The sequence below is a fragment of the Danio rerio genome, chromosome 1 (genome assembly GCF_049306965.1).
Source record: "Danio rerio strain Tuebingen ecotype United States chromosome 1, GRCz12tu, whole genome shotgun sequence".
Taxonomy (NCBI): Eukaryota; Metazoa; Chordata; class Actinopteri; order Cypriniformes; family Danionidae; genus Danio; species Danio rerio.
Genome location: NC_133176.1, coordinates 18,239,571 through 18,254,044, shown reverse-complemented (window position 1 = coordinate 18,254,044; position 14,474 = coordinate 18,239,571). Strand labels below are relative to the sequence as shown.

The window sequence follows — 14,474 nt, the reverse complement described above, 5'->3', positions numbered from 1 at the left end:
AACAGCCGCTGTCTTTAAATGGAGAAACATGCAGAATAACATCAGCAGTTCATTGTTCATCTTTAACTCATACACTGGCTCTACTCTCCTCCACAACGGTGACATACAGAAGAAATTAGCTTCAGGTTTTACAGTAAAATACTGTTTTTTCCTTGATTTAACAGTAATCTACTGGCAGCTGTGGTTGCCAGCAATATACTGTTTTTTAACAGTCTACTTCCGTTGTGTAAATTAACAGTATATTACTGTTAAAATACATTTTTACACTGTGTTTTTACCTCTCACACCTTTAACCCTTTAAACCCCAGAGCATATACTTCAGTTTTTATTGAAGTGTCCACACTACTGAGTGTTCAAGAAACATGTAGCAAAGCTGAAGTAAATTCATTAATTAACTGACTAATTAAATGATAATTGAGGATTAACAATGAACAAATGAAGAAATACTGAAGGGAAAAAACAAGAACAGAACATACAAAACTTTAGTCACAGCTTTATAATGAAATAACCTGAAGAACAACAAATGATTAAATCATTTAAATGATCAGCGGATGATTAAACAACTCTACAAACATCATCACCAGCTACACTTATTACTTAATACATGTATTTTTGTATAACATTTACTAAAGTTCTTCTTGAGAAAAAGTGAAAGTTTTACGTCACCATCATGGAGAACAGAGTTTGCTTTAGTTGGGCTCTTAGCCCTGTCATTTTTAACATTTATATATCTTGGCTGCTGCAATTGTTAAGAACTTTGTTTAAAAAGCTCCTTTGTTGTGGCAAGCCAGCCAAAAACCTAAATCTGAAAAAAATAAGATCTGGTGATGTTCAAGTTGCTATTAAATGGCAGAGTCTGTTCTCATTTAGTATAATAAAAATTACTGCTCCCATTCAATGTTAAATCTATTGTTTTACATTATGTATATATATGGCAACGATTTCTGGAAGTTTTTAAGAATATCTTGGACAATAACACTGCTCTATGTTGTATATCGCACTCAAAGAGACATCAATAATCAGCGGATGAACCTCAATAATGGTGACGACTAACAAAATTAACAGTTTAACTCACAAACAGGCAACTGAAAGTCGAAACATAAACAACAGCAGAATCAAACACAAATAAAGAAAACCGTTAGACCATTATACAACATTTATTTATACCGCAATGCATGCTGGGATATTTGTACCGTGCCACTCCCAGCATGCATTGCAGCATGAAACATTTGAGATGTTACCATTGTTGAGATACAAGGTCAGATTCATGAGGTCTGAGTGTGTATTTGTCATAACTGAACTGTTTTGTATGTTATTTCTTAACTGTTACTAATTACTGAGGTATCTTTCTGTTTTCACTTCTCATTAATTTAATTAATACCTGCAACTAAACATAAAATCTATTGCATGAGGCCCTTCTTCCAGATTTATACCAAAACATTTATCAGAACTAATTTCAGACAAATACATTTCTCTATTTATTGACTTTCCAACTTGACTGCTATAATACAAGCACTTTGTTAACTCTTTATTATAGTGATTGGAGAGTCTGAATTAATCAGTTCAAGGGTGAAGAGCCCAACTAAACCAGCCCCTCACTCCATTACGGTGACACAAAAAACACCTTAATTTCTGTTGGATCTCAATGAGAATAGTATGGAAGTCAAATCAGTCAGTAATAAGTGTGTGTCTGCTGTTGTTTGTGGAGTTGTTTAATGATCCTCTGCTGAGACTGAAGCTGTTTTATTTTATTTGATTTTATTTAATGTTGTAACTCAAGTCACTGTTTGTGTTTCTTGTTTATTTTCTTCAGTAATTGTAATTATTAACAGCAGGTGTTCATCAGTGTCTGAATTCACTCATTAGTGTTCATTAAAACTGTCAGGTGAACTATATTAGTTAACTAGTGTATGAAATAGTGAACAAGGACACAAAGTGTGATTTCAAACACAGACTTCAAAACATCGAATCTGAACTCTGTTAGCTCACAGTTTTCTGCAGTTGGTTACTTTCTCGAAAACAAAAATGTTACCCAGAAAGCATTGTTTTTAACAGAATATTACTGTTTTAGTGAAAAAACATTATTTTACCGTAGAATCTGACCGTTTTTTAACAGCAATTTTTTACAGTGTAGGTTCACACCTCTAATCACTATTGTTCAATGTGGAAAATAATTATCGAGGCAGCATTTTTTGCCATATCACCCAGCCCTAAATGTAGCCAAATTTGTAAAAAATTTGTTTAGTCAAGTTTTTTGTTTAGTCAAAATTTTATGATTGAGTGGCCAATTACAAAATAACAATTCAAATGATAACTTGAAGGCATAATATAAACAAATCTAAACAAATCTGTGAATCTTACTAAATATTAATAATTATTCATTATTTGAAGCTGTCAGGTTTTTACAGTAAATGATGAAAAGATTTGGTAAAAAGCTAAACTGAATAAGTTGGCAGTTCATTCCGCTGTGGTGACCCCAGACTATTAAGGGGAAAAAAGAAATGAATAAATGAATGAAAAGCAAAACTGATTTTTGCACATTTTTTATTTGTTAAAATTTTTATCATCATTTTAGTTTAGTTTCTTTTAGTTTAGTTTACTTTCAATCTGTGAAATTGGCACAGAAAGTTAACACCTGTCTATCACGTACGTGATTTGTTATGTGTGATATAGGGAAGTTTGTGTAAAGTTGTGAGTACACTTCAGCGTGTGTTTAACATGTTAATGAGACCTGCAAGGAAAGTGAAATCTGTCAGTCACACTGCGCTCTCACTGCTAATAACAGAAACGCTGTAACAGATTTGTTTTATATGTCTAAAATCTCTCGTCTGAACGTGTGTCTAAGACAGAAAGAAGCAGTCAATGATAAAGGCTCAGTGCAATCCGAGAGCGAGTGCATTTTTGTGGATCTCTAAAATGATGGGTTTGGCCACTGTTGATAACTTGTAATTAGAAGGAGACTTGTGGTACTTCAACCTCTAAAAAGAGTCTGAGTGCATAATTCAGCATTTATTAACTCTACCCTGCATTTTAGGATGAAGATTCATTATTTGATAACCCTAATTTGATGATTTGTTTACCGCCCACCCTTTTAGGCATTTTGTAGGCTATAAATAGCAAAAAATGTCTTTCTTTCTTTGAGTTTTTGTTTTGTTTCTGCTTAAACAAATATGTTAGATTTTCTCATTATCAAAAAGGATTGTTTTCTTTCCATTTTCTTTTGGCTTTCTGATTATTAGAAGTAGCCACAGCGGAATGAACCGCCAACTATTCCAGCATGTTTCACGCAACAGATGCCCTTCCAGCTGCTACTCAGTGCTAGAAACAACCCTAGACACTCATTCACACACATATACGACAGAAAATGTTAGTTTCTCCAATTCAATTGTAGAAAGAAGGACTGTGGGGGAAACCGGAGCACCTGGAAGAAACCCTGCCGAACAAAGGGAGAACATATAAACTCCACACAGCCATGCCAACTGACTAAAACCACTGACCTTCTTGCTGTGATGCGAACTGACAGGCTAAATCCCTGCAATGGTTTCAAGCAGTGGTTCTTAAACTGTGGTACTTGTAGCACAAGTGGTACACAGGCTTCCTTCTAGTGGTACGCGGAGAAATCGATGAACAACTCGAGTAAAATAATGAACACATTTTTAACCCTTTGACGCGTACGATAACATCGATGTGATCAGGAAATTTATTTTAATAGGCTAAACTTTTTATTTTATTTTCATTTTTCTAATGTTTGTTGTGTATTCTATCATTTGAGATTATTTTCCTCTTCATACTTGTAATGGTTGTTGGGGGCGTATCTCGTATTTTTATATCCCAATGTTGACAGTTATAGTTTAATCACTTGCTTCTCTGACACACATAGCCTACTCTAATGAGCAGTAAGCAGATCTAGGTTCTAATTTAAATATGTAAATCAAATTCATATATTTAAAATACAAAGTAATGTTTAAATTTCAAAGATACACAAATAAGTCATATATACATGCAACATATATTTCAAAATTTATCCAACACAGTTATATACGAAAATTATGACATACAGTATAACCTATATTTATGAGGTCCAAGAAACATTTGCAGGTTTTGATGAATAGGCTACTTTATGATACTTTACATTTAAGTACAGCAGTTTCTTTTAACTTTTTAAGAACTGTGCCATTTATAATTAACTTTTAAAATCACATTTTAATTTATACCACTCTTAATAAAAACACTTGCATAAAAAGTTAATTGTACCTCAAAGCATTTACTGGTGATTTTTACTGGGGCACGTGCCCTGAATCCACCAATGCGGGATGGCCCGTGTGGGACCCACCCACAGTGACCACAGTGTACCCATCTTTTGATAGCTACTTCCAGTAGGATAACAGGCTACACTGTAAAAAATTGCTGTTAAAAAAACGGTCAGATTCTACGGTAAAATAATGTTTTTTCACTAAAACAGTAATATTCTGTTAAAAACAATGCTTTCTGGGTAACATTTTTGTTTTCGAGAAAGTAACCAACTGCAGAAAACTGTGAGCTAACAGAGTTCAGATTCGATGTTTTGAAGTCTGTGTTTGAAATCACACTTTGTGTCCTTGTTCACTATTTCATACACTAGTTAACTAATATAGTTCACCTGACAGTTTTAATGAACACTAATGAGTGAATTCAGACACTGATGAACACCTGCTGTTAATAATTACAATTACTGAAGAAAATAAACAAGAAACACAAACAGTGACTTGAGTTACAACATTAAATAAAATCAAATAAAATAAAACAGCTTCAGTCTCAGCAGAGGATCATTAAACAACTCCACAAACAACAGCAGACACACTTATTACTGACTGATTTGACTTCCATACTATTCACATTGAGATCCAACAGAAATTACGGTGTTTTTTGTGTCACCGTAATGGAGTGAGGGGCTGGTTTAGTTGGGCTCTTCACCCTTGAACTGATTAATTCAAACTCTCCAATCACTATAATAAAGAGTTAACAAAATGCTTGTAATATAGCAGTCAAGTTGGAAAGTCAATAAATAGAGAAATCTATTTGTCTGAAATTAGTTCTGATAAATGTTTTGGTATAAATCTGGAAGAAGGGCCTCATGCAATAGATTTTATGTTTAGTTGCAGGTATTAATTAAATTAATGAGAAGTGAAAACAGAAAGATACCTCAGTAATTACTTAACAGTTAAGAAATAACATACAAAACAGTTCAGTTATAACAAATACACACTCAGACCTCATGAATCTGACCTTGTATCTCAACAATGGTAACATCTCAAATGTTTCATGCTGCAATGCATGCTGGGAGTGGCACGGTACAAATATCCCAGCATGCATTGCGGTATAAATAAATGTTGTATAATGGTCTAACGGTTTTCTTTATTTGTGTTTGATTCTGCTGTTGTTTATGTTTCGACTTTCAGTTGCCTGTTTGTGAGTTAAACTGTTAATTTTGTTAGTCGTCACCATTATTGAGGTTCATCCGCTGATTATTGATGTCTCTTTGAGTGCGATATACAACATAGAGCAGTGTTATTGTCCAAGATATTCTTAAAAACTTCCAGAAATCGTTGCCATATATATACATAATGTAAAACAATAGATTTAACATTGAATGGGAGCAGTAATTTTTATTATACTAAATGAGAACAGACTCTGCCATTTAATAGCAACTTGAACATCACCAGATCTTATTTTTTCAGATTTAGGTTTTTGGCTGGCTTGCCACAACAAAGGAGCTTTTTAAACAAAGTTCTTAACAATTGCAGCAGCCAAGATATATAAATGTTAAAAATGACAGGGCTAAGAGCCCAACTAAAGCAAACTCTGTTCTCCATGATGGTGACGTAAAACTTTCACTTTTTCTCAAGAAGAACTTTAGTAAATGTTATACAAAAATACATGTATTAAGTAATAAGTGTAGCTGGTGATGATGTTTGTAGAGTTGTTTAATCATCCGCTGATCATTTAAATGATTTAATCATTTGTTGTTCTTCAGGTTATTTCATTATAAAGCTGTGACTAAAGTTTTGTATGTTCTGTTCTTGTTTTTTCCCTTCAGTATTTCTTCATTTGTTCATTGTTAATCCTCAATTATCATTTAATTAGTCAGTTAATTAATGAATTTACTTCAGCTTTGCTCCATGTTTCTTGAACACTCAGTAGTGTGGACACTTCAATAAAAACTGAAGTATATGCTCTGGGGTTTAAAGGGTTAAAGGTGTGAGAGGTAAAAACACAGTGTAAAAATGTATTTTAACAGTAATATACTGTTAATTTACACTACGGAAGTAGACTGTTAAAAAACAGTATATTGCTGGCAACCACAGCTGCCAGTAGATTACTGTTAAATCAAGGAAAAAACAGTATTTTACTGTAAAACCTGAAGCTAATTTCTTCTGTATGTCACCGTTGTGGAGGAGAGTAGAGCCAGTGTATGAGTTAAAGATGAACAATGAACTGCTGATGTTATTCTGCATGTTTCTCCATTTAAAGACAGCGGCTGTTTAGTGGCTGATGCAGTCAGAATCTCTCTGGTGATTCCAGATTTACATGTATGTGTGCTGTTGTGAAAAAAAGACATTAGAGTTAAACCGAACTTTTTTAATTAACTAAAATAAGTTATCATTATAAGTATGCTTCTAAGCATATATAGCACATTACTTCATAAACTCATTCAGCAGTTGACCAAGTTGAGGCAGTTGCTTTCAGTGAGCAAAATGAGTTCACTTGAGTATTGTGTAAATCAATGTAGTCCATGTATTTTTACAGCAACATACTGTAAAATAACAGTACATTGCTGGCAACTGCAGCTGCCAGTATTTTCCTGTTTTTTAACGGGACAATTTTTAACAGTGTAATATGAACCAAAATCTGAGGAATATTTCCAGAAACTTGTTGAACCTGGGCTGGCCCACGCGAGCCCCACCTGGGCTTTACAGTCTACAGTATGTCTCTGTTGCCGTCGGTATTGTGACAGGTGCCTGGTGTCCCATCGTTTACATTCGAGACTTTAATGAAAAAGAAAGTGACAGAACCTATTTTGCTATTCATATTGGCCTTTATGTGTTTCTCTCAAGACTACATACATGCCAGTCAACGACAATGGGTAGGCAAAAGGAAAAGAAAAAGATTAGTTTCTGAAAACAAAACTTTATTTTTACTTGTCTAGACAATACTTCTTGAATGAAGAAATTGTATATATTTGGACTGGAAACAAAACACCTTTTTTTTTGCAGAGTATGTTGTCATCACGGCTAAAATGGAACTTATCAAAAGGTATATGGTTTATGTTCTCTGCGCTTCTTGAAGGACAGGCAGAGAAATCTCATAAAAGGGACAAACTGAGAGAAGGAAAACATAATAGAAAGGACGAGTCCGGAGAAACCTGGTCTGTTGCCTCCTTCCAAAGTGTTGAGAGGGAAATTTCATGGCTAGTTATTCATGCTCCGATCTCTTTCCCTCCAAATCGCAGTGAGAAATTGCCTGAGCCCTAAAGTGACTTGTAGTCTTTTTGAGGGTAGAGACCCATGACAGAGAAGAAAAGTCAGCTGGAGTTTCTCAAAGCTCCTCCATATACAGTTTTCGGTGCCTAAAGCTATTGTCCAAACCGCTCTGTTACCAAAACCCAAACCTACACAGCTTTCCCTTGGGCTAAAAGAGTAGATTTGTCAAACTCTTGTCGTTACACTTCTTATGTCAAGAAAGCAAGCAAAACTCAATAGTTTTTTCGGAACACCATGTTTTTATTGTTGATTCAGCTATAAATTGGTGCGAAAACCCCAAATGTGCGTTTCTGTACAGTTGACTTCTTATTTGTCATATTACATGTCAGCTAGTCCTAGAGCTATTGCACTCCTCTTGTCAGCTTCAACTCACATCTCAATCACAGGTCAGTGTCATGAGAGAGGACTTGTTAACCTCACAAAATGTGACATCATATCCTGGATTTAGCCTGAGGGTGAAAGTGGCACTTTAGACATTCAGTTACATGGAGCAGAAGTTCTCATGAATTGACATAAACGCTTTCTACTATATGTCAATCCCCCTATTTGTATGGACATTTTGGAATGTTGCATTAAAATGATTAATTGAAATCTTAAGATGTGCCTTTTTAACATTTATTCTCATTTTGTGTTTAAATGAATCCATTTTTAAGAGATATTCCATTCACAGAGAACTGAATGGGACAAAATTTTTATCCTACAAGAAAAAAAATGTGCAGAAACTATGATCGAAGCACATTTTCTGAATAAATTTCAGCATGTTCATAAAAAAGGTTATAGGATTTTGTTTCAGCAGATCACTTGATAACTAAAATGGGCAAAATAAGATACATTAATGGTCAAACTAGAGGACCGATCAAATTATAAAATATCTGAAATATTGTTTTGGTCATTATACAGTATTCAACATACGTCATCAATGCTTTTTGGTATTATTATATTACTACCTTGTTTTATGGCCCATTTCCACTGAGTGGTACAGTACGGTACGGTGCGCTTTTAGGGCCGTTTCCACTGTCAAAGGGTACCTAAAAGCGAACCGTACTGTACCACATTTTGGTCACCCTTTGCAAAGGGTGCCAAGCAGGATAAAGGGTACCAAAAGGCGGAGCTAGACGTGCAGCTGAACGCTATTTGTTTACAGAGATACGTCACTCGCAGTAGCAGGAGAATGAAAACAAAGTAACCATCATTTTTAAAAACACAGCTGAGACATTACCCCATTATAATATATACATAATAACAAGCCATGGTGGACCCAAGCTCAATCAAGCCTAGCCGTCGTCTTGATGAACAGCCACAAAGTCAAGAAGAACAAAATCTGCCATGTCCTGTTGTTGTTTTACGAGGCCTTCTAAAATTGCGAGCAGTTACACTTCCTCCAGGGAGCTCGTGATGGCTCGCCGCACATCTATATTTAAAATTACGAACTTATTGAGCTCATATTAATAATGTGTGCGTGATTATTGAAGTGTTTCTGACATCAGATCCTTTCAGAAATGGACAAACGAGAGTGAAGTGAAAAAAACAAAAACAAAAGAGAAGCAGAACAAAGAAGAACACTGTTTCAGCAACCTGAATCATAAACAAACTGCCATGTTTGTCATTACCTTTTGAACTATTATGAACTGGGAATGACAGAATTATTTTCTAACAGAGGCTATATGTGCTGGTGAAGATTAAGGATACAGATGAGAGGTTTGCACACACCGGGCTATATTTCATGTTGTTTTTGAATGCAAATAAGGACTAAATGTATGCTGTGTGTAGTTTTTCTGTGATTGGTAACATATCGGATACTGTAGGGTCTGTGTGTGTTCTTCTATGTTGCATTTATTTACTTATTTTATATAATTGCAGACATTACACTAGGCCATTTTGCACTATCATTAATCTAAAGTTATAATCAAACTGTGTTTCAAGAGTTCACACTTAGATATTGTTTGACAACTGTTAGCAGGTTTGGCATGCTGTCCCGGGAGAGCACCCTGAGCTCGGAGATAGTTGAGCCCAGGGCTCCCGGCAGGTCCATAGTGCATGTGAGGGGAGTACGAGATCAGGTTCTCGAGAGCTCCCCTTTGGTATAGGAGGAAAGGAGGAGAAAGGGGTGGATGGGGGGTTTCTTCTGAAACTTCAGTTATAGTAAAGTTAGTAAGGAACTTTTATACACAAGTTCTTATGTGTATAAAGCATCTGTGTTTTGACAAGTACTTCTCATATGATATATGAATGACTCGTGGAGCTTTACTTTGACATTTCCTTGAGTGAGAACGACATCAACTGAAACTTTCTCTTGTATACCACGGACACCAAAAGGGTACTTTTGACAGTGGTAACGCAAACCTAATAAAGGTGACACATACCATACCGTACTGTACCAGCCAGTGGAAACAGGCCATTAAACGACTACTCTGCCAAAGACTGGTAAAGTCACATTTGTTGCATTTTGTCTTCTGAGGTGCAAGTAATTTATTACATAAGAAAAATAATGCCCACAGAAGCTTTTCTTGCCACAGCAAATTCCAGTTTTCATTTAAATTTTTGCCGCCAGTTAATCAGTGACAGTTTTGCTCTGTTTGACGTATCAGATGGAAGCTTGCAATGTGGATCTGCAATGTTGAGTTAGGATTATAATAACCAGGAATCACCGTTCACAAAGTGATTTGTGGAGTTATCGCAAAGTTTAGTGAGAGGTTTTTTTTTGGATGTGTTTTTAAAGGGCCATGAAACCCCTCCTGTCTCAACAGGGTGTTTTCACAGCTCTATTCTGAAAAAGTAAGGAAAGTTAGTGCATCCAGTTTTGTTTAGGTGTGAGTGTGAGTGACGGAAGAGGGAAGGGTTTGCATGAAAAGGGGAGTTTCATTATGTGCACATGCTGATTTTCACAACAGCAACACAAACACAGACGCAGGGGAGATAGCCAGTGATTCGGAGAGCAGCATTTACAGTGGATCTGAGAGCTGTGCTGTAGTGGAGGATTTTCAATCCATACAATTGTAGTGATATTACAGTTAACTTAGTAGCTAAATCATTTTGACTAAGGTATGTCTTTAAAACTGAAAGAGTACTGCTGACGACACTAACTTTGCCAGGACAATCAACATGTCAACAGGACTGTCAACATCTCAAAAAATGTGTTTTGGTGTTTTGTGACCCTTTAAGACCTGTGACTAAGATATCCATCAAATTTATACCAAGATATTCTATTAAGAAAGATTAATTGTATTTAATTATATGATTATATTAATAAACTTTTGTTCTTCAATGCTGTGAGGCTCCACAAAAAATCCTAAAACACAAAGCAATTAATTCATGACTTTGTTCAATTGTATTTATCCATGCTTGGAAACTGTTTATTATGTTTTATGCAATTTAATTAATTCTTTTTAGGTCATCTTTTGTGAAATCTTATTCATATTGCAATATATCAACATAATATTGCAATGTCAGTTTTTTTTCCAATATCATGAAGCCCTATTTGGCAAAGTTTTGTACAGTATTCCAGTTTTGCTCATAAATCCAAATCAGATGTTTGGATGGAAACTATTGATGCAAGACATCAGGAAGACTGACATCCAGCAAAGTGGATGGAAGGCCTGTGTTATGAGCTCACACCTCAGTGTGGAGCACCTGCTCTTTACCGTCAATCACTTTCCTCCAGCTCAAATCATTTCTCATTAACACAGCAGCACTCAGAGAGACGCAAAGACCCTAAGCTACCGAAGCAGCTCCTGCTTGCCAGCCCAGAAATCACTTACTGTGTGCGACGTGGAGGTGCTGCGCCGGTCCCATTAGCATCTACTTTCTCTGGTCCTTCAGTGTGGACTCCCCCTCCCCTTAATTCCCTCTGTCAGTCACTGTCAAATACAGGAATGCAGCGTTCCCATCTGAGGTTTTTGGTAAGAGAGCCTGTCGCCTTCTAATGCACAGCAATTTTCTTTGAAACACCTCATGGGGGCAGTGTTATCTTCTCATGTGTCTGCTGAAAATTTTACTAGAAGCTGTAATACTCACATACCAAGCAGAACATGCAAAGAAAAAAACAAAAACAAAGACACTTTATAAAGTAATCCCGTTGACCAGATTGGACCTCTGGACTGCCTTAAAGCTATAGTTCACCCAAAAATGACATAGAAATATCATAATTTTATCCAACCCAGGCTCATTCTGAAAATGTACCTCTATATACATTTCTGGAGAGTGCCAAATATGTCCCTGGAGTTACAATTTTTATTTTTAACGAAAATTGTTTTTCGTGATTTTTATTTTTTGAGCTGTTTTTGTCTTACCTGCTTTCTGAAACCCTTCAACAAACTCAAACCCTATCATCGTGGTCATCTCTTCTCTGCGTCTCAAGTCCACCGACATACATGGTGAGCTAACAGGACAAACTGGAAACAGCGGGAAAGCCGTCCATACGAAGGTAATTGGTCGGCTGGTAAGTGCAAAAAGGAACAGCGTCATATCGCCCCGTAGCTTTTGTTTTAAAAATGAAATACAGTCATACATACTTCTGGCTACGTAATTTGCAATCTCCAGAAACGTATATATAGGGCTATGTTTTCAGATTGAGACTATTGATTTTATCTCAGTTCGCATTTTCCAAACCTGTTTGAGTTTCTTTCTTTTGTTGAACACAAAAGAAAGATATTTTGAAGAAAGAATATTTTCAGCTTTCTTCATAATACATTTGTTTGTTTTCAACAGAAGAATAAAACTCTGAAAGGTTTGTAAGCACTTGAGGGAGAAAAACGTAAGTAAAATTTATTTTTGGGGTGAACTATCTCATTAGGCACAGATTGTCAATATGACTTGTTTGCCGCCTTAAAAATGGTGCCTCATCTGTCAAACCCGGGCCATGTTTGGCCCACATGCTGTATGCCAGTGCCAGATGAGCACCTCCTGTGCCAGCTTTAGGCCAAATCTGGGCCAGAATTCTTTGCTACCTGGGAAGCCTAAGTGTCCTGTTCTCAGCTGACAGGAGTGACACTGATGTGCTTTTCTTCTGATGCTGTAGCTCATCTGCTTCAAGGTTGATGCACTTTTTATCATCTTTTCTGTTTCTCAAAGCATTCTCTGTATACCTTAGAGATGGTTGTCTGTGAAATACCCAGTAGATCAGCAATTTCTGAAACAGTCAAACCAGCCCATCTGGCACAAATAACCATTGTCATGTGATTAAATAATTACATTAAATAATTTTTACACTTATTTAGTGCATATTTATGTTTTCCTGATAATTTCTTGTATCAGTGCCTGACCTAAGATGAACAAAATAAAGCAAAAAATAAATGAATAAATAAAATAATAGTGCTTAAGTTAATAAGCAGTTGATGCGGTAATATGAGTATATTTTAACTTATAATACAGGCCTCATATCTAGTAAAAACACATACTGTGTATACAACCTATTTTAATGTGATGTTTATAATCAAGCTAATAGCATATATCTAATTTAAATGCAATCCTAGGCACTTTGAATAACACTCTCTCCCACACAAGAGATATTGTATGTATATATATATATATATATATATATATATATATATATATATATATATATATATATATATATATATATATATATATATATATATTAAATAATTAAATATGTTACATTGACAAGCCCTTTATTATGTAAACATGATATGCTTTAACTACATCCGTCACGTATGATGTGTAGAGAGGGGACGTTTTAAATTTAAATTTGTTTCATTTGCTTCCATTCTAGAAAATCATACTGTTTGACTAAATTCATTGCGGTCGCCAAATTAGATTTATCCCAGTCACTAACTGTTTTCCATGGGCAGAGCAAGAAACAGCATGTGCTGGCTCAAAAACAAGTCACGTTCTGATCTTAATTTTTGTTTTTAGTTGTGATCGGAAGCGGCTTCCAAACTGAACATCTGTGATTTAGTTGCCTTTGATTATTCTGGCTAAAAGTAACAGCTGGCCTCAGAGTAGACCTTCATGCCAGCGATTAAATGCATTTTCTCACTAACATTGAAAATTTTATGTGCGTGTTTAATTGCATCTGGCTCATCTGAACCCATTCAGCCATGAAGTTCATCAATCAAAGACTCCCAAAAGCCCGGAAGTATGCGATATGAAATTTGCAGTGTTTGCTCATGGGCACTCAGTTGTTCAGCCAGGTTATTTGCAGCCAATCACGTGAGCTCTAAATGCCATGTGACTAATCACACTGGAGCTGCTGGAAAATGGTGTTAAGATTGGCAGATTCTCCACTTTACCACCTACTTTTCATAAATAGATTAAGGAAATGTTTGCAGCTCTTAAGCCTGAGAGAATTCATTTTGCTTGGGACTGATGCTTTAAAAAATAGGAAAGAAATGTGTGACCCATTTCTTACTTATGTTTTTAAGGGTTGAAAGTAAAGCACAAGTGAATAATGGAAAATTTTACTCTTATTTTACTCTATTTTAAATGTTTGACCAAGTACAACTATACGGGGTGTATTTCTAATGCAGATTTGGGTGGACTACTGTTGTTGTAGTTGTTGTTTTCTTGGTTATAATTCATTCATTCATTCATTCATTCATTCATTTATTTATTTTCCTTTGGCATGGGGGGTTCTTGGAATACAGTTGCCTTGAACTGTGCCAAAATGTGCTTGTCCCCCCTCCCATCTCCCGCCTGGGCATGGTTTGGATAGCCTACTGTGAGTGCAACCTTACGCAGCAGATGCCCTTCCAGCTGCAACGCAGTACTGGGGAACACCCATACACTCTCACATTCACACACATACCCTAGGGCCAATTTAGTTGTTTCAATTCACCTACAGCACGTGTCTTTGGACTGTGGGGGAAACCAGAACACCTGAAAGAAACCCATGCCAGCATGGAGAGAGCATGCAAACACCACACAGAAATACCAACTAACCCAGCCAGGACTCGAACCATCAGCCTTCTTGCTGTGAACAGTGTTAACCAGTGT

General features: G+C 36.0%; 1 long non-coding RNA gene across 1 annotated transcript in view; it reads right to left on the bottom strand.

Moving 5' to 3' along the window:
* The window catches only part of LOC141385540 (uncharacterized), a 52,020-nt gene extending 40,549 nt beyond the window's left edge, over positions 1-11,471 (bottom strand). The window contains exon 1 of the long non-coding RNA XR_012405900.1: positions 11,279-11,471. This is a non-coding gene — a long non-coding RNA (uncharacterized lncRNA). The remainder of the gene's footprint in view (positions 1-11,278) is intronic.
* Positions 11,472-14,474: the final 3,003 nt, after the last annotated feature.